This window comes from Hirundo rustica, chromosome 6, assembly GCF_015227805.2.
Source record: "Hirundo rustica isolate bHirRus1 chromosome 6, bHirRus1.pri.v3, whole genome shotgun sequence".
NCBI classification, from domain to species: Eukaryota; Metazoa; Chordata; class Aves; order Passeriformes; family Hirundinidae; genus Hirundo; species Hirundo rustica.
This window is the reverse complement of record NC_053455.1, coordinates 20,268,794-20,294,498: the sequence shown is the minus strand read 5'-3', so window position 1 is coordinate 20,294,498 and position 25,705 is coordinate 20,268,794. Positions and strand designations below refer to the sequence as shown.

The following is a 25,705-nucleotide window of genomic DNA, read 5'->3' as shown; positions in this document are numbered from 1 at the left end:
ATTATTATTCTTCTGAGACAGGAAAAATGTGTTCTAGAATTATATTCCTAGATGATTTCATTCACAAATCTTTACTGCCTTGGACAGAGATTCAAAGGACTAAAGTGGCAACATACCAAAGCTACAGCAAAATGTGCAGTTCCCTAGTTCCCAGAAAGCAGCTGTGCTTAAAAGCTGTCAGCCAGCAAAACATTTTTCTTTTTGCAAAACCCTGTATTTCCAACAATTCACTCTGCCCTGGACAACTCAAATTAAGGACTCTCTGTCATCCTGTTGCCATCTCAATTATATACTCTCAGATGAAAGCCAGCATTGATGTGGATGCATCCAGATAAAAACAGATTGCACCTTCATTTATAGTATGAAATATTTATCTTTTCCTTTATAGAAATGCTTTACATTTGAGATATGATACCAAGCACCCTGAAAAAGTTAATGGGCTCCAATTAATTATCCTATTTCTTCTCTTAGTTCAGTTCCAACCTTTTAATTCTCTAAAGCTATCAGTTTCATTGCTTTATCACTTCTAGCACAACAAGGCATTCCAGGTCATAACGTGGACCTGTGAGCATAAGATGATTGCCCAGCAATTCGTTTCCCAGTAGATAAACCCTGAAGGGTTCAAATGTGTATCCAGGTGCATCCAAAAATCTTTGGAGGAGAAATGTCATTGGAACAGACTTCCTTTGATTTTCTTCTATTCCTGGTTGGCTTTGAAACAGCATCATTCATGGCTTTGTTTTCAAGCATGATTTTTCCATCCAACATTTCCATTTGGAGTTCTGGGTGAAGCTCAGTAGCAGAATAATACAAATATTCATGAGGAAAAGAACCTAATTTTTTTGAGACAATCAAATAATAGAGCTAGTCCAAGCACTGGTCAAAATGTAATGCTGATGCTTGATCATTACCGAACTTGGCCTGTCCTCTCTCTTGTCCTGTTTGTTGTGTGCTTGTAATTCATGATCACACAGCAGAGAACTTACTTGTTTTAAAGAAAAACATGGCAATGTCCAGTTTCTAAATAAGTTCACCAAATGCATTTCTAATAAAAAAGATTTACTATAGTTCTGTATTTATTTAGGTATTTTAAGTTTCATTGATTATTTATAAATTAAATCAGATCATGCTTTCCAAATCTTTCAGCACTTAGAATAATCTGAATGTTCATATGAGAACATGAATATTTGTGGAGGTAAAGAACAAAATTCAGTGAGAATAGCAATAGCATTACATTATGAATCCTTAATTTATCACAAGCTAAGTTTTTCTTGATTACGCACTCATCCTATTTTATTTCACAGTAATGTTAAATACTTCAAGGGAATGTGTTGCTAAAAGATAAATGAAAGAGACCATGGCTATTCCTTTTTATGATATTTTCAACTTGCTCTGTTGAGGCCTTTATTTATTCATTAGAATAATTGCACTTATTCACTTTTCTCCTGAACTTCTCTTGGGAACTTGCTGTCTAAAGTTTTTCAAAAACCTCAAAAGCTAATTTAAACTTGGGTTAAATTATTACTCATTTGTCATTATATTTGTATATGAATATCACTTCTTGTTAAAATTGTATAACAAAAGCTCTGGATATCTGAAGCAATTCTTGAATCAGTTAACGATCTTAAAAGATAAATCAACATTTTTAGATGCAGTTCATAAATCATGGTACTTAGATAATTTCCTTTAACTTCACAATGTTCCGTGAAGGTCTAGGAAAACATGGACAGAAATGGACTTTAGCTCAGTGTTTTGCAAGGTTTCTGGAAATGTTTTGGTGTGAGAGTTTGGTCATTTGTGGCTCTAAGCCAGAGATTACCTTCTTGAAATTTTATGTCCAACAGCACCCATTCTGTACAGAACAGAGTGCTCCAAAGTAGAGGCCCAAAATGCTTTTACACAAATGATTCCCAATGAAAGCTCCAGGAAAATGGACCTATTTCTGCCATCAGCCTTCTCATTTAGGAGCTGACATAATTCATCCTCCTTCTCATCTGCTGCCCCTCATTATCCAGGTGGCCTGATGTGCTGCATTACACTCTTAGCAGAAGTATCCCTTTCAAAAGCACACTCCCCAGATCAGAGCTGTTTCTTTTGATTTTCTTTCTGACTCACTGACATTTGCAGAGATGTGCTAGTGCATCTGAGTCCAAAAACAAGAAGGTAGAAAACACATGAAGTTCCTTTTGCCTTTCATCTCTTCAGTCTTTGTAGTCAGAAACGATTTCTATTACACTGGCCTTTCTTTTCTTCTTCTTTATTTTCTTTTAATTTTTCTTTCATTTACCATGATCTTATTAAAGTTGCTCATCTCTTTCTTGAGTCCTTCCAGCAGAGTTCTTAGCAAATCTCCTTGATGTGTGTGCTATGTAAAATATCCTTTAGCCCTTAGTTGCTAGAGTTGCTCTGAACTTTATTCCTGTTACATCAAGATTCACTCAACTGAAGTTGGAGATGCAGTTTTAAAATACTGCAGAAAAGAACTATTTTATTCAAACTCAGGTGTGCCTTTGGAGGATGTTGTGATTTCCTTACTCCATCTCAGAGTTTATCCCTTGTCTGTGATACAGAGATTGCTTTCTGCCCTGCACTGTAGTAATGAGCTAGAAGTTGTAGTATGATTTCCTGCTTTTTTCTGTGTTAAGAGTTGCTAAGTGAGTCTGAGGTTATCTTGTACTTCTGGCTAGAGCCTAAAATAAAGCTTTATACTATTGCATCAAACTGACAAAGATTATCAGCAGACAATTACCAGTCATCTATCTAGGCATTAAATATCTGTGTTTATAGTGGGTACTGACTTCTGATGATTCATCTGTCTAGTTTAATCTATGATTAGTATCTGTGTAGGTGTAACTCCACCTACAAGCAGATAGTGCTTGCAACATTTGTTTCTATGAGGATGAGAAATTCTAAACTGAATAATTCCATTTGAGGCAGTGGTGATAGCAATAGACAAGTTCATGCTTCACACAGTGAGGCCACACAAGGCAGGCAGTTTAAAGGCAGACACTACTACCTCTCAGAGATTTCTAGGCAGAGCAAGCAGTTACCTGAAATCTGGGGAACAGATCTGCAACTCATCTTAGCCCTTCAGATACTGTTCTTCCCAGCACTTCATACTTTGTGTAAAATGCATAGGGCAGTTGCAGCATCCTAAAATCTCCTTTTGTCCATTATAATCAAAGCCAGGAAACTGCTGTTATTCAAATTTTAATCTGGCTTTCCTCTCCCTTGCCCCCACAATTACTGGATCAAAAAATGCCATACAACATGATTTTAAAGCTATAAGTAAATCTTGTTAGTAGATTGTCAGTTGCATTTGTTTGAGGCTGTGAAATGAGAAACATATAATACTTACGAGGTGTCCTAAGCACTGGTTATGGTTAACTGAATTTCATATCCCACAGCAATTAATTTTGCAACATTCAGGTCTGTATCATGACTCTAAAACCTCCACTGGGAGGTGGAGGAAGTTTTTAGTTAGGACTGAGTAAAAATGAAGTCACAAGAACTAGTGTTTGTTGTGCAGTTCTGAAAGTTGTAGGATCTATTTAAAGGTTGTTTTTAGTCTGTTAGATTTCAGTTGGACAACTGAATTCTTCTGTCACTGTCTGGGCTTCAGCTTGGGCAGCAAAGAGCCCAACAATCCCAACCACTTGAGAACTGGTCTGTAAAACTGCTGTGAGATCTGCTACCTCTAAATAGGTGTAAGAACAAACCTATTAGTTGTTTTGGGCTCACTGTTTCCATCTAACCTGTCAAGTCATCTCTGATTCCCAGTTCTGACCCCTGCTCCTTTGTTTGAGCAAGGTTTGGGGTTTGTTTGCTCTGCTCTTACTCTATCTCTTCTCTTCTGGAGCCAGACTCCTGACAGCAATCCTGTACTTCCAGTAAGACAGCCTTTGTGGCCATATTTGAATGATTTTTCTGGCACGTAACAATGCTATTGCTTTGCGTTTCAGCTTTGCTTCCGCTTAAACTTCTCGGTTACTAACAGTGTCGGTACCAGGGTAACAGCCAATTTGATGGCTGTAACCTGATCCCAAGTGCTGGGATGCACTCCTTGCTGGATCCCTTCAGGAGTTTCCATAATTTAAACATGTTCCTTCACATTTACAGCTGCTTTGAGCTGCTGATCGAAAACAAACAAAAAACCCCAGAAAACTAAAAAACAAAACAAAACCACCAAAAACCGTAAAAGACAAGAAACAAACCCAACCAAAAAAAAAAAACCACCAAAAAACCCCAAAAACCCCCAACCAAAAAAAACACAACCAAAAACAAAAAAACAAACAAAACCCCCAAAACAAACAAAACAAAACAACAACAAAAAACCCCAAAAACGAAGAAAACCCCCATCAAAGTATTTAAAGTTGTCCAGTGATTTTTAATACAGCTCTTGCAAGTACAGTCCTCTGATTCTGCCTTTCCCAGAACAACCAAACTAAAAGACTTATTTTCCAAATGACTGAGAGGCTCACCTGAAGGCTGAGATTTTCAAATCCCTTTAAGAAAGGGTCCTCCTTGCTTTTATGTCTCAACTAAAACAATTAAATGACACAGTCATCTAGCAAAAGAGTGCTCACAAGTGTTGACAACCGAAGCTATAGAGTTCAACAGAATGGAAGCATAGAGTGGGAAGAGGAGCAATCAAAAATTCTGAATGCAAGCAAAGCTGATAGGTGAGAAAGGAGATGAATTTGAAGATGAAGTATTATTTTGCAATACAGCTCTCACAATAAAGGGAAGTGATTTTAGATGTCAGGTTAACTTTTCTGAGAGGTCATGCTGATGATAAATTATGGCAGATGCAATTGTTTTTATAATTTGTCTTTCTTGAAGTTAATATGTGTTTGTTTTTGCCAAGCCATCAATAAAACCCTCTTATCAACTTTCACACAAATAGTGATCCTAAAACTACTAGTAGGTAGCTGAGCCATCTTGCTGCTTTATTCTTTATATTTGACAGTATTAATTGGAGTCATGGATTTACTGGGAATGTCTAGAGAATGTTTCTCCTGGTTTTGCATCTAATTGTTTACCACTTGTATTGCTTAATGTAACACAAGGCTTGTAAAGAGTAGAATGCACCAGACCTTGAAGCTGTGGTTGTCCATAAAGTAAAATAATGTTGTGAAGATATTCTTAGTGCTCAGTCATCAAAGGAGAATACACAACCGTAGTGTTACTTGTGTCTGAATTCCAGGAAAATAACTGCTTGACATTTTGTGCTTATGAGAACCTATTCCAGTGTTTGAAACTGAGAGAAGGAATAGTTGCATGCATTTCATAGAGATACCTACCTGGTATCTCTTGGACACCAACATGGCTTTAATAGTCATACAAACATTTTCCTGGTAGCTGTTCTGTGAAATAAAAAAATGTTCATTATTAAAAAGAACATATATGTTCTATATTAAAGAACTTCATGTGAATCCTAAAATTGTCCTCAGCTGTAATGTACAACTAAACAGTCAGCTGTGGTTATTTAACATCTATGTAATTGTAGGTGCTTCCTAAAATAGTATATTAGTGGAGTTGTACCTTTCTTCTGTTCCTTTTTTGAAGATATAGTAGAAATCTACATGACACAATATTGTATATCTTGTGATGATAGACGAATTATAAACATGATGTCTTCATCTTTGATACAGAATGTATTTATGTAGACTAAATGTAATATTAGAGCAATATCAAATTTTTTCTGTCTATCTTAAAGCGTGTGCTTGTAACCTAGTGCAGAAAGAAAGTGCCTCCTAACCCTTTTGTCCCTCACCTGGGTAAGCAGCTGCTGCTAACCAAGCTGAAGCAGATTGAAATATTACAGGAACTGGTCTTCATGAGAAATAACCTCTTAATAGCACTCTTGAATGAAAGATTAGTGTATTAGAAACAACATTCAGACTAGGAGATGTTAATTTCTTATCTTTTCTCTGTGTTTCCTCTTCTGAAACTTCATAAATGGATCTAACATCTTAGAAAATTTTTTGAAAAAACTTTTTAAGGGCTATGTGTTGACATGTGTTTGCATGGTGATACTTCTAAAGCTTTTGGCATAATTCAGTGTGGTGCTGGATTTCCAAATTCAGGAAAACCATTTTAGTATGTGGGCTTCCAGTTGAAGATTTTTCAAGGACGACTTGGAAAGTAAAAGTCCAGTTTTCATTGGTGTGGTATTATTCCCTGTCATGCTGAGATTTCTAAGGAGGTGTCAGCTCCCATATAGATGACAGATAAGGACTCAAAACTCAGGTAAAACCATACTTCTGCTTACATTAAACCCTTAGCAACAAAAAGGATGCAAACATGTAACTGCAGTGTTTGGGTAGAGACAATTAAGTTCTTTGGCTGAAATAACTTCAGGCTGCCTTTATTCAAGGTAGATTTCAGTGTTGTGGTCTAGTCTTCAATATTTATGAAGCATTTTTAAGATGACTAGCATAATACACATCTTTGTATTGCCACAGTGATTGGGACTACTGCTGTGAAATAGTCTAATATTTTTTAATAAGGGTAGTTACTAGAAAATGATCCATCAGGGATGAACCAACACTGAAACTGAGCAACGTGAATGGTGCTCTTTAAAAAAAGAAAAAAAGCCCTCCAAGACAAATAAACATTTGCTGCCAAACTCTTATTTTATTAAATTAGCTTCCTTTGCTCTGTGTTTGCTGTTTATCTTTTTAAAGGTCAGTTGTGTATATTATATCTTTAAAAGTTCCCATTTGTGCCTTCCCTAAAGCTCAGCTGACTTTCAGTTACCATCTGACATAATGAAACTGCAGTAAGCATTTTTTGAAGTTAAAGTGCACCATTCCCGTTTTCTCAATCTGCTGCTGCCAGTACAGCTTTTAGAAACACATATACAGGTAAAATTTACATTTCAGGTTTTGTGCCTGTAGTTCTTATCATGGTGACAGTTACTTTGTACTGGTGAGGCTGTAGTCCCTCACAAAGAAGGAGAAATAGTCATATATTCTTTTGCTGTAAATAGTTATCAAGGGGGAAAAAAACATATTACAGTCTGGAAAGTGTGAAGATTAATGATATAGTGGTTGAAAAACTACACCCTGGAGAAAGAACATTGAACCAGATTTTCTGCTTGCCATCCTTTACTCAAATATAAGCTGAAAGCTGTTTGGTATGATTTTTGGCTTGGGTTTCAATGTAGTCTTAGAGGTGAAATAATACACAGGTTCTGGAGACAAGGGCACTTCATGTAATTCCTGAATTACTGAAAGCTTATGAACGCCTTTGCCTGATCTTCTGCCTGCAGCAAGGGCTTTCTTTATGGTTTTCTGGTGATATATACCCCAGATAGTAATCTTTCCCCTCTTCAGGCTTTGACACAAGGGAAACCACAACCTGACTGAAAATACAACTTTTTCATTCTGATATGGCTCTTATCACATAAAGATTTTTTATTTGTGTTCTGGCATCTTTCTGAGGTCATGGATGCTTGTTCAGTCCTGTCACATTATCACACTGATATGTATGCCATATCAACTGCAATTAATTACTCTGTAAAGTATAAGTTATCTACTTCTGAGAAATAGAATGTTTTCCAATATTTTAGGTTCTTTAATCGTTTTGGTTGAGTCCCTTTCATATGACTTCACAGAAACTTTCACAAGCAAAGCTGTTGCCTATAAAAGCACCTTCTTGTCTCTGTTGGCAGAGCTTTTCTTGCTCTGATGTAAGCTGCAAAGTTATAGTAGAAACATTTAGGACAATTATAGCAAAATACCTCTTAAGAATAATGATTTAAGTAATAAAATAAGAGGACATGGTGGGAAAAATGCAACCAAAGGGCATAATTCAAGCTGGGTCAACTTCTGTGATCCATAACATCATGCTAATCATGCTTTCAACAGAGCAACTAACAGTGAGTTTTATTGCATTTCTTTGACCCATTTTGAAAAAGTCTGCCCTAAAACTAAGAGACCTAAGGGCAGCTGAATCTAAGACAGCGGAACTGCCAAAAAAAATTCCATTTAAAGTCTTAACTGGAAAAATTTTCATGTGATAAAGTTGTGTGGCCTTTTCTTAAAAAAATGCGTATACAAATCCATAAACAAATTAATTGATCTCTTCAGCTACTTCTGAGTTCCCTTCTTTTGATACATTAGCTATATGAGTCAGTCATTAATTTTCAAGTGTTTATCAAAGTTCTCATATGAGGTGATGAGGTAATTTTCTAGTATGAACCAAAGTTTACAGACAAAATTATGAGACTTCACAGGAGGCTGTCGGCACATGAGCAGCTGATGCCCCAGGGTTTATAAGCAGGAGTAAGTCATTAGCTAAGTTTTTATAAAGCAATATCCTTAGCTAATTAGAAATCTTCTACTTATATTTGCCTGACAAGAGAAGGAAGGAAGAGTAGAATAAAACAAACATGAGTGAAATATTAAAAGTTGTTAATCAAACCATTTAGTAGTTCTTTTCAAGCAGCACTGGTATTAGGCTGCCCTTTGCTAACTGTGTGTATTGAAGCAGCATTAAATGTCTTGGATCCAGCCGTGAATGTTGGGCCAGGGGGAACTTTCACGGATGTGTGGGAACAAGGCTTCACTTCAGCCTCAGTGTTTCAGTTTCCTTCCTCTATTTATCTGCATTGTGTGTTAAGGTCAAATGCCCTCTGTCCGTCACTGTGGGCCATGCAAGAAGTGTCACACAGAGCTAGGCCTTTCCCAGAATTAGCCCATGTAGGGCATGGTCACATGTGCCTACAGTCTCCTTTTGTTCCTGGAATTCCTGAAAGCCCTTCTGGGTGTAGTGCAATGGGCAAACCCTTTGGGTCTGTCAAGTGCTGTCAGCCCTTGGCTGACAAATGGCAGTTCTCTTTACAGACTGCAAGTGAGCACCTCGTCATTGCAGGCCTTTGATGAAGTGCCCGGCAAAGCAAAGACGAGAGGTGATACAACCTCTAACTGAGCTCTGAAATCTGCCATTTATCTGTGCCCTTGCTGCAGGTCACCGGCAAACCTTTCCTCTGGCAGTTGTGTTGCACAGGGGCCTCATGCTAGAGTAGGTACAGAAATCACCTTAGTTTAAAACAGATTATGTCTGTCTTTTCTTATGACAAGCACTCATTAAGAGCTAATTGTTACTACTGGTTTGGAAGTAGATTAATGACTTTCCTTTTTACGGAGCTCTTCTAGAGTCCAGTTACAAAATACAGTTATTCAGCTAAAATGGACTTCTTTCTTCTGAATGAAGTATAAAGAGAAAGTATGTTTCATGTTCAGAAATATACAGACATAGTTCATATCTTCTGTGGAGATTCTCTTGATACTGTTCACAGATAACATGTTTCTCTGTCTCTTCCCTATAATTTTGTCATAAATTCAGTATTTGTGAGAAAAGCAAGATAATCTTCATGTGCAGTTCTAGTCTCTCTGTGTATAATTCTGTGCCTTATTAATGAACTAAGGCAGGACCAAACCTCACTGTGGCACTGGTAATCCCTTCCCTTACATGGAAGATTTCTGCTAGATTAAGCAAAAAATGGTTTTAAATTGCTCTTTGACATGGATAGTGGTGCTTCTACTCCTTGTCAGCCTACTCTACTGACCTGCTAAGCCCTATCTGTTTATAAGAGTCCATGACTGGAACAGACGTTGAATTGATATGTACTGCCCCAAAGGGTTATAGCAAAAGGCTTTTCTGTCACAGAGAGTGAAACAGGGCTGCACATTTTAAAATGAAAAGGGAAGGGCTCATAGAGAAATAGGTGGAATTTTGTTCGTCAAGCAATCTGTGATAGTTACCCATCCAAAACAGTAGAACCTTTCACAAGATTTCTTAAAAGGTAAATTAATTTATTATAATGGCCTTGTGTTCTCTAGCCACAGAATTTACTTTCTGTCATACATCCATACATTTCAGTCACAGATTTTCTTAATGCATTTCTATTGTATTTCTATTACTTATTAATTGTATGTTTGCAAGTGAGCAAAGTGAAAAGCAATTTAATCTGGTCTAATTCTGCAGCAAGCATGCAAGTAAGTTGGAGAACTGAAAACTGACCCACTTGTCTTAGTGGGAAAGACTGTGAACCTTGTAATTACTGGTCTTGGATTCAGTGCTATGATAAACATTAACAGGTTATACACCAATAAATATGATAATCTGTAAGTAACAGTGGATGTCTTTGCAGATGGGATGGAGGTGGCCCTGAGACAAAGAATAAAATTAATTTGCCAGTGGAATTTAAAGGTTGAAGTAAACATATTTGTCTCCCATAGTGTTAGTGAGTATAAATGCCCCAACTTTTTTTTTCTTTCTTTCTTTTTTTTTTTTTTTTTTTTAAGTAACCAGAGTTTTTATGTGGTGTCTATCCCTTTAGTGCTTGAATAGGAATGTAAAATGCCTGTACTAGCCAGATCTGGGTGCCTGGGATGACTCTAAGAACTGGGTTAACTTAGATGCAGTAAAATCTCCCCAGTGCACTCTTCCAGCATCCAACAATATTTGGCTCAAGAACTTCATAAACTGAAAGCAGTATCTTTGTATTTATTAAATCATGATAGATATTTATTCTGGGATTTAGTCCAATTAATTATCTCCTAAGTCTTTGTAAATACATAGTAGTTGCCATGTTCTGTGACAGTGACTTCAGTAGCTTAACTATGTAAGAAGAAAACTACTGTTTCTTCTGCACCTGCAACCCACTGTTTTTCTTTAGTTTCTCTGGTTCCATTAGAAAAGAGAGAAAAATTCTTCCATGTGCATCATCCCAGGCCTATGAGCTCAGGATGATGACAAGCCCTGTACTGCCTGTACCAGGTTCTCCTCTTCAGTGGGTACTGTTTCACTGTGCCAATGCATGACAGAAGAATCAGTACTTAGAGAGAGCCTTCCATATAATGATGCTTATTCCTAGTTTGAAATGTATCCCCTATGTATGAGGACCAAACTCCCCTCAAGTAGGGAGTGCAAATCATGCTGAGTTGTGCAAGAATATTTTGTTCATCTGTGCTTAGAAGTGATATGTGAGACCACTTTTCCTTGTGTTACAAATAAATCACTTAGATGGCAATTTTAATCTTGAGATATTTTTATTGCATGATGTTGTTTAAATAATGGAAATGGCTTAATGGGTGATGTGTTTAATAAACTGAATTTCAAAGGAGGTTTGAAATCCTGTAGATTGGGTTTTATTTCAGTTAATAACAAGTTCAGTTTCTGTGCTGCATCATAATACAGAGATGAGAATTCTGTTTGATATTGCAGTGGATATTGAAAGATGACTGATGGCACTAATTTTTCTGATGCTTTGCTGCGTGCCAACTCTATTAATTGCTAATTGTTTTAAGACATACATCTATCTATTTGAAATTGGCATGGGGATCATGGTTGTGATATGTAGTGAGTGCTCTGAAAGCAAGTATGACTCTTTTAATTTACCAGGTCAGATAAGGGCTTAGATGTTGCTTTCTAAACTGCAGCATTTTTCACTTGGTGTCCAGCTATTCCATCGTCTTACTCAGAAAGCTTCTTAATCCTGATATCTTCCAGTTTACTACACAATAAGCAGCAGGCTTAAGAAGCAAAGTCTGATGGAACAGGACTTGTTTATTCAACCCTCAGCTTCCACTGCCAATGTATTTCATTGCCTTTAGACTGGCTCTGCTCTCTGTAGCTCAGGGCTGGCAGGGGCTCTTCTTCCCATTTCAGGCTCTGCCTCCTTAATGGTCCGTGGCTGACTCACTAAATAGACTTTCCAGCCATGCATCTATATGGCTGACAGCCAAAGACAGATTGCCCTATAGATGACAGGGCTTTAGGTTGGATGCTGCCTTTCTTTGAGTTGCTTCACTTCAGACGAACTGGTCAGAAAATGCCAACAAATTAGAAAGTAGGAACAGAATTTTTTGTTATGCTGTTGCTAGCAATAATAATGGAGAACATTGTACATCAGTTCCCATCTGGAGTAGTTTTCATTTTATGTGTGTTTTGCACTGGAGCCAATGACAAGGGTAGAATATGTTGCAGAATTCGGTCATAGATAATTCTGATTCAGTTATATTTGTGTTAATTTCTAAAATCTGGTGTATTAGCAGTGGCTTCCTGTCATTTTGTCCCATTACTCAGGGTGGTGGAGCGTGGTGAATTCTATGCTTATCCCATGACAGAAGATGGGAAATCAAGAGATAAACTCCATGCAGATTAAGAAAGCATGTAAATAAGAACAGAAGAAATTTTTAATGAATTAATTTTCAGATGTTTATGTTGGTATTTATCTTAAAATATCCAGTTGATTTCTCCTTGCAAAAAGATTTTTCCTACTACTTATCCTTTAAAGTACAAAAAGGGAAAAATTGCATTTTGCTAGTTCTTCTAATTTGAATGATAAGGGGGAAAATTAGAGCAAAAAAATTTGTTTGCTAATCTTGTCTCCCACAGTGCCAAAGTCTTGTATTTTTGTTAAATTTAATATCCTTCATTTTATCTTTTGTGACTGGATAACAGGAAAAAATACTGTGAATTCAACCCTCTGTCCCCCTCAGTGTAGACCTTGAATTTCTGCATGTTTTTTTTAAAAACCCCAGGGAACAGCTGGTTCAGTGTTGAGGTGATTGTGATTGTGTCTTCTTCCAGAAGTGTGAGGGAAAGCATAAGAACCCAAACATATAATCTGTATAAAAGTTGAAGATATATTTTTCAGATTCCATGTCCTTAGTGTTGTCCATATTTCCATGGGAAAACCAGCATATGTGTAGGAGATCTCAACTATGTACTCTGTCCATGTGCTCCAAACATCCCAGAGTAGCCGTGCAGAGGCACACAGGCCATGTATTGTCTGGATGGATGGATTGGCTCTTGATTACAAGAGCAGTGAGTGCAGATTCTGATTCAGGCACTGTGGCCATTTCTCAGGAAAGGCAGCAGATGGCTGCAATAGGTAAAGAGCATACTACCCCTAAAGCAGGAGTATGGTGTTCAAACCAGTAACACTGGCAGAAGCGCTGCTCAGGTTAGCAAATTAAAACAAAATGAAATACTGCATTTTTCTGCTTTTCTATCTCTATCGTGTCCTTTTCTTCACATAAAAAAAAATGAAAGGAAAATATTTTGTCCATTGCCAAAGAAATTTAAACCTTGGATGAACAAACTAGAAGTAAATGTGTAATTTCAGAACTGTTTTTTGCTGTCTTTGTTTCATGAAGAGGTAGATCACAAAGTTCCTGTATCTTCTTAGGATGCAAAGAGTTGTTTTTGTACTTTTGCATCTGAAATAGAGATACTGAAGCCAGCAGACTGGACTGTGGTGCCTTCACTGTCCTCACAACATCTTGCCTTCACCTTTCTTGAGTGGCTTCAGGCAGATTTCCTTCCATCTTCCCCTGTCTGAGGAATAGTGCTAGGGATTGGGATGAGAATATCTGTCTAAGACTACACGGGCAGTGAGACATACACAGGATGAGATACACAAAAAGGTTTTCACAAGTGCCCTCTGCTCTCTCCTATGCTAGTTACTTGGCTGTTCTGTAGCTGGTTAGAATTTGTGGGGTGGGGAGGAGCATGAGGGATGTGTGTCAGAGGCAAGAGCAAAAGTGCAGAGGTAGTACCAAGAAGTCAATTTGAGCACATAAGACAGGAAATTTAACTGCACTTTTAGCTTCTCTAAATGTAACTTTTCTAATGAGGAACTATTTGATTTTTGTAATCACTGTGTTTTTTCCAGATTCTTTCCTACTCAGCAGTATTTAGAATAGTCTTTGCATTCAAAGAAGAGATTTTACTCTGAAATATCTTTTTATGTCCTCCTCTTTGAAGGGTAGCTACAGGTCAGCTGAAGAAAAGGCATTTCAGTACCTAGAGGGAGCTTACAAGAAATCTGGAGAGGGAATCTTTACAAGGGCATGAAGTGTAAGACAAGGGTGAATGGCTTGAAACTGAAAAAGAGTAGGTTTAGACTAGATATTAGGGAGAAATTATTTACTGTCAGTGTGGTGAGTCACTTGCAGAGGCTGCCCAGAGAAGTTGTGGATAGCTCATCCCCACAAGTGTTAAAAGCCAGATTGGCTGGGTCTTTAAGCAAGCTGCCTAGTGGAAGGTGTCTTTGTCCATGGCAGAGGGTTGGAACCAGATGATCTTTAAGGCTCCCTTCATTCCACACCATTCTATGATTTGTAGTGGTGCAAGGGTTGTTTTATTAAGTTATTATTTTTGTAAGATTTATAAGTTTTTTTTGTAATGGTCCATTCCACTGTACCCCCCTGTGTTCTGTAATGGTTTCCCCCCTATGAGTTAGTTATTTACAGATGTTTTGTGCCAATCACCCTCCCCCACACCTGTCCCTGTCAATCCCCCCTCTCTCCTCTTGATCACCCTGTCTGTCACTTTGAGACCCTTCCCTGGATTCTGGAAAGATCCAGGAGAGGCATCGAGTGATAGGCTGGTGCCTGAGGAATCCCCTCCTCCCCTGCTGTGATTTGTTAATTGTTCAGAAGTTGACACCCCCTGTTGCACCCCCGTGTTCCCTGGTTGGCTGACCGTTGTCACCACTCCTGGATCCTCCCCTGTTTATAAGTGGCCGCAAGGCTTTGATCTGGGCTCTCTCTGGGCAGCAAGGGTCTGAGGTGGAGCTCCTTGCCGGACTCCCCTTAATAAACTACCTTCTACCCTGCTCAAAGAGAGTCGACCCTTTTTCCGTCGCTGCAGTTGTGACGCCATTAGGTCCATCCGCCAGTGTGGGGAACCAAGAACCCACCGGGAGAAGGTTACTCGCCCAGCCTGTAACCCCGACTGATCCAGGCTGCCGCAGTGCAGAACTGAGCTAGCCTGTGGTCAACGCCTGCTAGGCGTGGGGGACACTGCGACAATGATCCTATGTTATGTGTGTTGTGTGTTAGATGACAAAATAACTGCAAGGAAATAGAATGTTACTTCTTCTTGTTGAACAGCGAGATTGCTGTTTCATTCCCTCAACACCACATCTTCAAACACACTATGCTCATCAGTTACTGTCATCGAAATCTTTGCTCTTTGGTAGAAATCATATGTGATGTGTTGGTGTTATTTACTCTGTGTGTGGGAAGACTAGTGTTATTTAGCCTGCCCTGTGGTTTTTTTATGGCAGAACATAAAAGAATTGTGTGTGACCTCCCATCAATCCAGTGCTACTGTTGCCTGCAGGATAGTGTGTGGTTCCTTCAAATGGATAAAAAATATGCAGCCCAAAAAGGATGTGAATCACAGAATGCTCACCTAATAGTCAGTGGAAAAGTGAGGGAGCAGGCTCATACAAATGTTGTTAATGTACAAATGTACATCCTGCCTGGACTATACAAAACACTTTCCTTGGTACACAATGTACAGCTGTGCAGCGTGGTTCTCAGCCATGGTTTGTCAATAGCGCATGTCCGACACCCTACCCAGAGGCTGGAGAAAAGCGACTTGCTTGATCCCTTCCCATTTTACTGGATCCATAAATGTATCACTTGGAAGTGTGTGTATCTCTTCCACTGTCCTGCTGTCAGGAACTGAGACAAGGTACAGTGCTAGTTTTGGCTGGAGTAAATTTTCTTCACAGTGGTATGGGACTTTGGATTTATGTTGAACACAATCTTGATGATAGAAAGATGGGATTGTTATTGCTGAGCAGAGCTCAACAATACAGCCAAGGCCTCTTCTGCCTTTTGTAAACATGCTATTGCTCTCCAGTGACCAGCTATGAGAGTTACAGCTGTCAGTGATGTGAGGCATCTTCCCCAGAGTGTGAGGTTTTAAAGATGTCATCACTTGTTAATGACTACAGGTCACTATTACACGGGCCAGGATGTGAAATACTGACCTAAAGATGACAAGCCTGATATATCATTACCATGGCCATGAGCCATCCAGTTCTTTTCAAACTATGTAAGGAAATTATCTGCAGTGTTATTATATGTATATATTAGTGTAGATAATGAGATGCAATGAGTCTTGGTGTTTGCTCCCTGTTTTCAACAGTGCAGTTCTGTTTGCCTTAATATACTGTTACAGGAGACCAGTGATTAATGGGCAGAAAGGTTATGGCTAAAGCTTGCCTCCCTGAGAAGGCCAGAAGGTCTAGCCAGCCGTTAAAAAATCATTACTGTAGCAATAAAAGGATTGATCCTTGAGTATAGCTCCCTCAGAACTTTAACAATTAGCCCATGTGCAATTATATACCAGCAGTATAAAGAGGCTGCTGATAAATCATATTTCTAAAGGCAAGAGAGACAAGAGATATTAATACACAGTGGCATATGAAATTAATATATATTGGAAACTAATAAAACAAGCTGCTTGCAGTGATGCTGCCATTGCAAAATTTTGAATAACTGGACAGTAACAGACAATTAATTGCATCTGGGAAGGGATGAGATTCTTCCCATATCAGGTGATTTGGCTCAGAGCAAACATGCATATTAAGCAGACTACAGACTTCAACAGAACTGGCTGGCAAAAATGAAGTTAGAGCAGCTTGAAGCAGTGGCCTGAGGAATAAATAGACTGTTTTAAAGTGTAGAGAACTAACTGCTCCATTAGGTGCAAATACAGAACCAAAATGTAGTTCCTACTCCCCAGTGTTAAGAATTCAGTTCCTGAGATAACAATATATGACACGGTATATAATGGATCTGGTAAAAGACAGGTTATGAGCAAGAAACAAATAGAACAATGAGATTTTTGTTCTCAGGCTTTTCTTTCTGTGTTTCCATATAGTGGGTCATGTCTGCACTGAAACAAGGACATCAGAGCTTTCTAGCTGAGTCCTATTAATAGTCTGACTCTGCTTCTCTGGACTTAATCTTAAGAAACCTAGTTAAAATACAGGCCTGCAGCCAGAGTTGTTTGCTCCTCCACAGGGTAGTCTTTTAAGATAAACAGTGCTTATGCAATGGAAATAAACCACAATATTAAATCAATACACATATACTGCCAAGAAATGGCTTTAATGGCCCCAGTTCACCTTGCAGAATTCTTGCATATTCCTCCTCTGTTTTCTCTTTCAGGTGGAGTGATCGCCTTTCCTGGAGCTCTCCTCAGCGCATTTCGCAGACCCCCACAGGTATATCTGGTAAGGCTCTTTAGAAATCAGCCCAAGAAAATTCTGTCTGTTAATACAATTCTTCCAGTAATTTCAATCATTTTGCCTTTAATAGAACATCTGGAGGACATTTCACTGATTTTGCTTCCTGTTAGGTTTGCAGGCCTGCCTTTAGGGTGTCTGGTGGATTATAGGAGTGTAGCAGGATATGTGGGACATTCTCCTTTTTGAGTCAGCATCTTGGCACACTGCTACAGGGGTTGTGGATTTCTGTGTGCCCTCTCAAGTGATTTTAGAAGCACTATCATCTTTAGGATGATAAATTAGTAATAATATCCCGTGGTTGTAACATTATTTACTGCTATAAAAGCGCAGTTAGAGTAGACAAGATTTCTGCAAAGCACTTGTTCCAGTGTCCATAAATATCACTAACTGGAGTCCTAATTCTTTGATAACCCAACTGCCACTATGTATGCCGTGTTGTACTCCAGATATTACAGTCTATTTATGAAATATAAATTTGAGTGATCCAACATAGAAAAATATCAGCTACTTGTTCTCAGGATTGTTTTGAAGAACTGTTTTTAAGCAACTGTAGAGAGCTGATTGAATAAACTCTCTGATTTCTTCTTCTACCTCTTTCTGATTATCCCATATCTGTTTTCCGTTCTGAATCTTGAACAACAGTGCTAAAATAGGAGGGCATTGTTACACATACATCCACAGTTAAATACATCCTTATTTAACTGCCTAACCATGTGTATTCCTTGGGTTTCCATATAATTACCTTAAAGAAAACTGTTACTGGACCTGAATTATTGTAATTTATAAATCTTAAAAGAACTGAAAACAAAGACTGTCAAGTAATCATTTTGTTTTGCCATTTCCCAATTTTATATATATTCACTAAATTTTTTAGAATGACTACTTGATTTGCATCATAAGTGCAAAATTAATGTAATACAGTTTTCTGAAATAATTTCTTTCATGCTTTTTTAACCAACTTCAGTGGCGGTTGGCATTTGAGGAAGTCAGCGTAAACTTTGTCTACTGTTAACTACACTTAAGACATGATTGTGTTTTATTAAAAATAATAATCTATAGGTGAATATACCACATTTGAGAAAACTATTTGCTGCCTCACTTTAGTGATTGATTTAGGAAAGAAAATGTTTATGAGTTTAGGTGAGTTCATAAGTCTAAAGGAAATAGTCAAGAGCTGCTGTTGGCCTACCTTACCATGAGGATCTCTACAAGGTTAGCATCAGAGCATGTCTTTTCCTCCTGCCTCAAAACAGAAACTCCTCTGTGCATAGATTCAAGAGTTCGACTCCTGTTGATGTGGCAATATGTGTATCCACTCTTAGCTTTCCTTTCATTCTCCTTCCACGGCCTGAATTCCTCTTGAGGGATGGATTGCATATTTTAAAGACACAGTTTCAAAGCCACAAATATCTGAATCATGAGGGAGCATTTAGAAAAGTATTGTTATGGGCTTGCCTGGTTTTATACTTTTTCCTTTGCATTTACAGGATGCCCAGGGACATAATACTGAGTTAGACTAACCTTTTGTCTGACCAGGGTGACTGTTTTGTTTCTGTGCATCTTCTTCAGAACACGCATCCAATTATAGAAGTTAGCAACAGTCCAGAGATTTTCACAAAGAATTGTCTTTCTTCAAATGGGCTTTTTCTGAGTATTCATTGCTATATGAAGGGTCTCTTGTACTCCTTTTGCTGTCTGCAGCATAGCAGGCAACATTGTCTTTTTTTTTTTTTTTTTTTCTTTTCTAAATCTTGAGCTCAAAGATACAAAGCATGAGGTCTCTGCATGCCCTTGCATGACAGGATCTGAAAGAAAAACTCTTGCACTTACTTCCTTTCCATGCATGAAAGCAGTTCACATACACAGAAACTTTCAGAGTCTAGATTAAGGCTGTTGGCATCACTTGACATTTTTAGGTGGCATTTCCAAAGAAAGTGTTGAAGTGCAGAACGCTTAGGTAGTCTCTGAACAGTTTTGGGTATGCATCTACAAATCTCAGCGCTGTCATGAACAGCGTTCACCAGAGAGCAGCTTTGTTTCAGCCCACAAATGCAGTGTGTGGTATTTAGGAGTTATACAGGCTTAGCAAAGTGTTTCACAAAAACACAATGTCATTTCTCAGTACAGGTATACCCTACTCTAGGAAATGGGAAGAACATTTCTCAAAAAAGCAGCAGATGAGAAGTACTGCCTTAGCTGTGGATTTTGGTTAGTTCCTCAGGGGAGGAATTAAAGGGGACTCTAGTCTAGGATCTGTGATAGAAGTTGTGATGGAGATGAGAAAGGGTCAAGAGACTAACAGAAAGGAAACAGATGTAAAGCTGACTCATAATATTTAACAAGTTACAAGCTGGCTGGTCAAACCCACTAGAATGTACTGTACATATAGTGCAGTTAAGACCTAAGTTTAGCAGCAAATTCAATATTACAAAGTACTTCATGTGCTGGAGACATCTGATTTAGAGGTGCCATGGGAGCTGTAACCATACCTGACTTGGCTTTGCATTTTTATTCCTTTACTTCACACATCCTTTTTGGGAGAAGAGCCATTTCAAAACCTGAAAAAAACCTCTTTGAAAGAAAACTGTACAGGTGAAAGCAAGCTGTTGGAACCTGAGAAGCTACAGAGAACAGGGAGTCCTTGAACCAGAACCAAGGTAGACTCCCTCTGCATTTGGGCACATGTTTCCGCAGTGCATTGTGTTCATGAGCCCAAAGACTGCAACTTTTTCCAAGATAAAGAAGATACCAAGGTGGTCCTTCAGTGCTATTAATTTTTTTTTTATTAGCAATGAAGCAAGATACTAAAAAACCCATAATCCCAATTATTTTTCCCTCACCTCGATCATCAGAAATCTTGGCACAATTTTGTAATTGCTTAAACCTTATCCACCTATAAACCTTATCCAAGAGTAATCCTTGATGATGTGCAAACCCTCTAGTGTCTCCTGCCAAATGAACTGCCTGAAGCAAAAGTGATGTTAAAATAAAAGTAGCCCATTTCTACCAAAACATGAGTCACTTTCATCCTCTTCTCTTGTAATAGTCATCAGTTTACAAGCTTGATAAGTTTCACTAGGTTATCAGTTCTGTGCTCTTCTGACAGACTGTCAGACCTTCCCTCCCTGTGCTTTCCATTCTGTTATCTCACCAAGACTGAACTTTCTACTGTGTCTCCTGAGCACCTTATTTAAGTAATTTCCTTAATAGCTGCTACTGCAGTGCCTTGCAAGTTTCTCCTTTGCTTCTGGTTGAAGGACACTTGTTTAATTTAGGAAGGTACAGGTAGAACATCAGGCTGGGCACCTGTGGTAGGAGATTCCCACTGCTCCCATTGATGGGGTCCACAGTGCTCACAAAGGTTTGCAGGGTTCAGTAAATGTCTGAGTGGTCTGGGAACTGACTTCTAGGATGAAACTAGGTTTAAGCACTCTACCAGCATCAGCTTAATGTTTTAGACCTCTGAATGAAAAATTAAATATCTTACTAAACACACTTTTTGTGCGTTTCAGTTTCAAATAAGTGTGTCTAATTGTCTTAAATTTTCAAGGAGGTGAAAGTCAACCCAAATTTCGAGGGCATTTCTAAAGTAAATTTCTGGGTTTGTGCCAGAACTTTGTCGTATGCTGAAACTGAAGCCATAGCTCTGTTATGGATCAAGGTCATAGATTAATGTCCTTCCGTATCCGAGCCAGAAACCTCATAGGTTTTGTTTAGGTTTAGAATTTGTTCTTTTTTCACGTTGCTCCAATCACAATACCTTTTCCCTGAAGTACTGCTACCACCAAATACTCTGCCTAGTACATTTCTTTTACTGTAACCTCTTTGTTGCTGGTCAGGCCTGACTGTGTAAGTAGTTCTTTCCTTGGACTGAGGCAGGAGTGCTCACAAGGCACTGTGCTGGCCTGGCAAAAAATGTCTGCAGTCTCTGCCTTTCCTTCCAGCTAGGCCTGTGGTGCCATCCATATGCTAATTCAAGGCAGCGGAGAGCAGAACTCCCTACCTGCAGCTTTTTAAGCTCAAAGATTTTTTAATCAGTTTCCTAATTGGAACCTAGGGGACCCCATTATGCTTTAATAATACAAAATCTAACTTTCAAAAAATCTTAATTATGGACTGCTTTTTAAAGGGATTTGATCACTGAGAATATCTACATGTTTTGGAGAGGGGAAGGGAGGTGATTGTGTCTTCTTTTAGAAGATTAGTACACAGAAATGCTCCAGAATCACAGGTGAAGTACTCCATATGGACAGTGCAGTAAAGGCATTGCCATTTTATCAATCAAAACCAAACCAAAACACCAAAAACAAACCCCTATTTTTAAAAAACTTATTTGTTTTCTTTTTCTTTGCTTTATTGGTGACCACAGTGATTGTTATAAGTCACTGTGGTCAGATTAATCTGTATCCCAGACAGTTTAAAGGACTGTGTAAGTACTGTGTTGGAAGTTTGGAACTGATGATGTAGACCAAGAATTTCTATGATATATATTCCAGAGGCACTACTGGAGAAAAATCTGTTTATCACAATGCTTCTGTAAGCAGTTTCTCTCTAACCTCATCTTGTGATTGGCACCATACTGTCCCTGAGCTTGATGATGAAGCATTTCTGCTGTTTAAGATCTTTATCACATGAAGATAAAACCCCTTTTTTTGGCACATGGGCAGGAACAATCAGAAGTATCCCTATATGTGCTGGTATACTGATTGTTCAGTTTGTAAATTATCACTTGTTTCTCAGGTTACAAGGGGAAGAAGTAGTTTCATAACACACTAATTACGAATTTACTAGTTTTGTAAATTTACATATAATTTATAAGATACTGATTAAACTCCAAACCAACTTTTTTTTTTTTTTTTTTTTTTTTTTTTTTTTTTTTTTTTTTTTTTTTGGTGAAGATTGTATTTGAATTCCTTGAGACTATCTTGTGCTGTGTTTTCTTGAGTCCTGAAAAGACTCAAGAATGCTGAGTCTTGTCAAGACTCATCAGCAATGTTACCCTCAGGACTTCAGTTACTGTCTTGATCATTTCATTTTTGGGGAATGCTTATACCTGTTCTTTATACTGGAAATCACCATGGTCTAAAGAGCATGCGCTTTGCCTTGTCACTATGCACGAGAGGCACATTAACAGTCCTGTGAGGTGTCAGCACAGTGAGTCTCTTGTTGATGTGTCTGTAAGCCTGCATATATCCTGCATTTTGCTCATTGTTAAATAACTCAATTTTTTTGAAAGACAGCAAACAAGAGATGGTATCTACCAAGACACAGAGTTCTTACAGGGGGATTTGGTCCCACTGAGTGTTTGATTTCTGAAGTCATATTTGTTATCAGCTTCTTGAGATTTTGGCACTAATGCTTACCTCTAAACATCTGATATATAAGTTGAGTAATAAATATGCTGAGTCATGACAGGGATCTTGAGGCTGTTCCTACAGAAACTGGCTGCTAAGAGATGTAGGAAGAGTTTGATTTGGAACTTTATATGGGCTTTGGATTTTGGTCCTGGGGAAAGGATTTGCTGATGGAGAGATCCAGAATCACTGAATAACTACCTGCTTTGGGAGACATGTTGGGAGCCTGGTTATTTCTGCTAGGGGTTTCCTTTGGTCTGAGTTTTATTCATCAAGTATTATTCTCAAATAAGATTGTTTTGGGCATCCATCTTGTTAGGAAAAAAATGCAGACATTTACCATAAATAGTGCAGTTCTGAGATGACTTTGCTTAGAGGAATCTCCCTGCCTCTTTCCTTTAAACACAGGGGCAGCTGAGGGTGATTTGCAAATTTGGTTGAATGTCTAGGATTAAGTGGGGCAGGCTTGGACTCAGGTGTATGAACACGGTAATAAATGTAGTTTGAAAGAAGAAAGAGAGGCACTGATAGTAATTTTCCTAAGAATTAATTCTATATTTGAGCAAAGGAAGTCCAGTTTTAGAGTTGTAGTAACTACTGGCTAGAGGCAGCTGTGCTGTCTGCTGGGGCACAAGAAGGTACAGGGACATCTAGTGAATCTGTTCCAGAAAGCTACTTGAGATTGTAGGAATAGTCAGAATAAAATAGTCAGAATCCGTATGTGCATGGTGCTAAATAAATGAGGGCCAAAGAAGAAATGAAAGCATTTCTTCTACTCAACCATCACCACTATGTATGTGTCTATTTGGCCTTTGGCTTTTAACTGGAAGGAGTGCACAAACCAATTATAATTAAGCTGTAGGACCATAGAGAAATCATATACAGCTGAAAGGGGAATCTGGGGGAAGTACTATGGAGCATGTGTATGGCCAATATGTTTTGAGGGAAGGCAGTTCTAAATCGAAGGCACACAGGTCTGGACTGTTTGCCTTGGTGCCAGAAAGTACTCCTTGATCCTATTTTACTGGGCTTTAGATATGAATTAGAGGGAAGATGTACTGCTGGTAGCCAAACAAGCTTAACTGTTGTCAAGGGAAGGAAAAGGAAGGGATGAGATCTAAAAAAAAAGAGCAGGAAATAGGCGCAGGAAAGATGCACCACAATTCACCTCAATCTTTCTTTACCCAGGCAGGAGGAATCCTATCTTCTCCACTGTCCTAGGACATGCAACATATCTTAGTAGGGGCTGGCTTGCAAACTTTGTATTCCTGCTGCAAACCCAGGCAAAAGAAATGTGTAAGTCCCTGACACTGCTTGTTCTGCCTTTGCTTGAACTGAGAAAGCAGTTTCTGAAAAAGAAGCAGCAGACATCAAACTGCATGAGACATCCTCTTAAAAGAGAAAGCAAGTCCCTCTGTGTGAATAATTGCATAATAAATAAATCCGTACTTTCTCAAAATTATTGACATTCTGGGTGAAACCTCTCTCCGGTGTGATTGCCCTGACTTGAGTGAATTTACATGAGATCAAAAGTGGTCCTCTTTGTTAAGAGACCGAGGTGACTCTGTCCATGCATTTGACTCACAGTTTGGAAAATTGGTTGCAACTTTGTGTCTCTGCATGTCTGTGTGCATATTATATACACCTATGCAAGTGCACATGCACATCCATATATGCATTAGGAAACTAAATTTCAGTTGTTACAAATTTTAATACTATAAATTATTAGTTTAAATGCATTTTGATTGTCTGCCAGGCCTTTTTTACCTGCTACAATTTGCCTATTCTTTTTTTTTTTTGTAAACCTTACTGTCCCTTGACTTGCAGAAAAACAGGTTTCTTATGTAATTTAGCATTAATGAACAAAACACTATAGATGATGTTTAAATATAATGATCATAGAAGTGACTATAAAGTAGCAAATTTCTCTCTTATTTAGCTGCTCTTAGTTTCTTTGAGTCACAGGTGCTGATTAATGTAGAGCTTTTGCTTCTTTTTTTTGCTGTAGCCCAAACACAGCTACAGCAGAAGGAGCTGAATCCTTGCTGCCTCACAGAGATCAGTTTGAAGTTCAAGCTCCTTTGCAGGATGCTTATTGTGGTGATGAGGTGAGGAAGAACAAATACCAACTGGATTGGCAGGTCCTGCAGTAGGCTATGAATCACCAGCAAAAAACAAATCATAACTTTGATCTCAAACCAAATAAACTTTCAGCCATGTAAAAAGAAAAAAAAAAGTGGTTTTGGGATTTCATGTCTGAAGTGAGAGGATACTAATGTTGATCTTAAACACAATTTTAATTGCTTTACTTTTCACTGGAAAGAACCAAGATGAGACCCACCTAAATATAACTTCAGGAAATAATGTCTATCTAACTATTTGCAGCAATTGAAAGAGATTAAAATTGGTCGAGTGTGAAATAAGGGATGAACCTGTGAAGAGCTGGTATAGGGATCTGTATCTGTCTTGCATAGAAAACAAGACTGTTGAACAGTGTCTCTGGGAAAAACACATTTCCAGCAAAAACATTCCTCTTTAGTGCTCTGATGCACATATTTCTTCTTGTCCTAAGTATATTTTCCTAATGTTTCTATACAAAAATTTATCTAAGTGTTAATAGGGAACTGTACTGAGAAATTCAAAGCAGAGATTTTTTTTTTTCGCATCAGTGATTACACCCTGAAGATGACCATGCCAGGTTATCACTGAAGGCAATAGCTTCTCAATATATGAGAATAGAATATTCATCTTAGGAATCAAATTATTTGAGGTTTTCTTAAATACCACCAGTTTCACTGATTTTTTTTTTTTTTTTTTTTTTTTTTTTTTTTTTTTTTTTTTTTTTTTGGGAGGTTTCTCAGACTTTTTCCTCAAGGTCTAAACCAAACAACTACAGTTAAAAATGAAGGCTGAGGTACAGGGCAATGAGTAAAAGTTCTCAGTACTGCATTTTCTGTTACTGTCCTGCTGTGAAATGCTCTGCAAGCCTTCTCAGAGCCTGAGACAATTCTAGATTTCAGCCTTTCAACAGGAACCTTTAGGTTTCAGGCAAATGTCTTCAGGCAAACTTCTGGAGCAGCTGAGCAGCTGGTGACAGTCAGTGGCAAAATCAGAACTTTTAAGTAGCTGGTTAAGGTTTTGACAATTTTCGTGTTTCTCTGCCAGGCGGCTTAAGAAATCCATCCCGTTTGCATTCTGTAAATCAGGTATTTAGGAGAGGTTTCTTGCCTGTACTTTTTAGATATGTTTCTGTGCCATGTAGAGATCTTGCTGTAAATCC

The 25,705-nt window shown here is 38.3% G+C and overlaps 1 long non-coding RNA gene across 1 annotated transcript in view; it reads left to right on the top strand.

The window, feature by feature from the left end:
- LOC131378581 (uncharacterized) overlaps positions 1 to 25,705 on the top strand; it is a 76,140-nt gene that overhangs the window by 12,880 nt on the left and 37,555 nt on the right. The window contains exon 2 of the long non-coding RNA XR_009208020.1: positions 16,992 to 17,056. This is a non-coding gene — a long non-coding RNA (uncharacterized LOC131378581). The remainder of the gene's footprint in view (positions 1 to 16,991; positions 17,057 to 25,705) is intronic.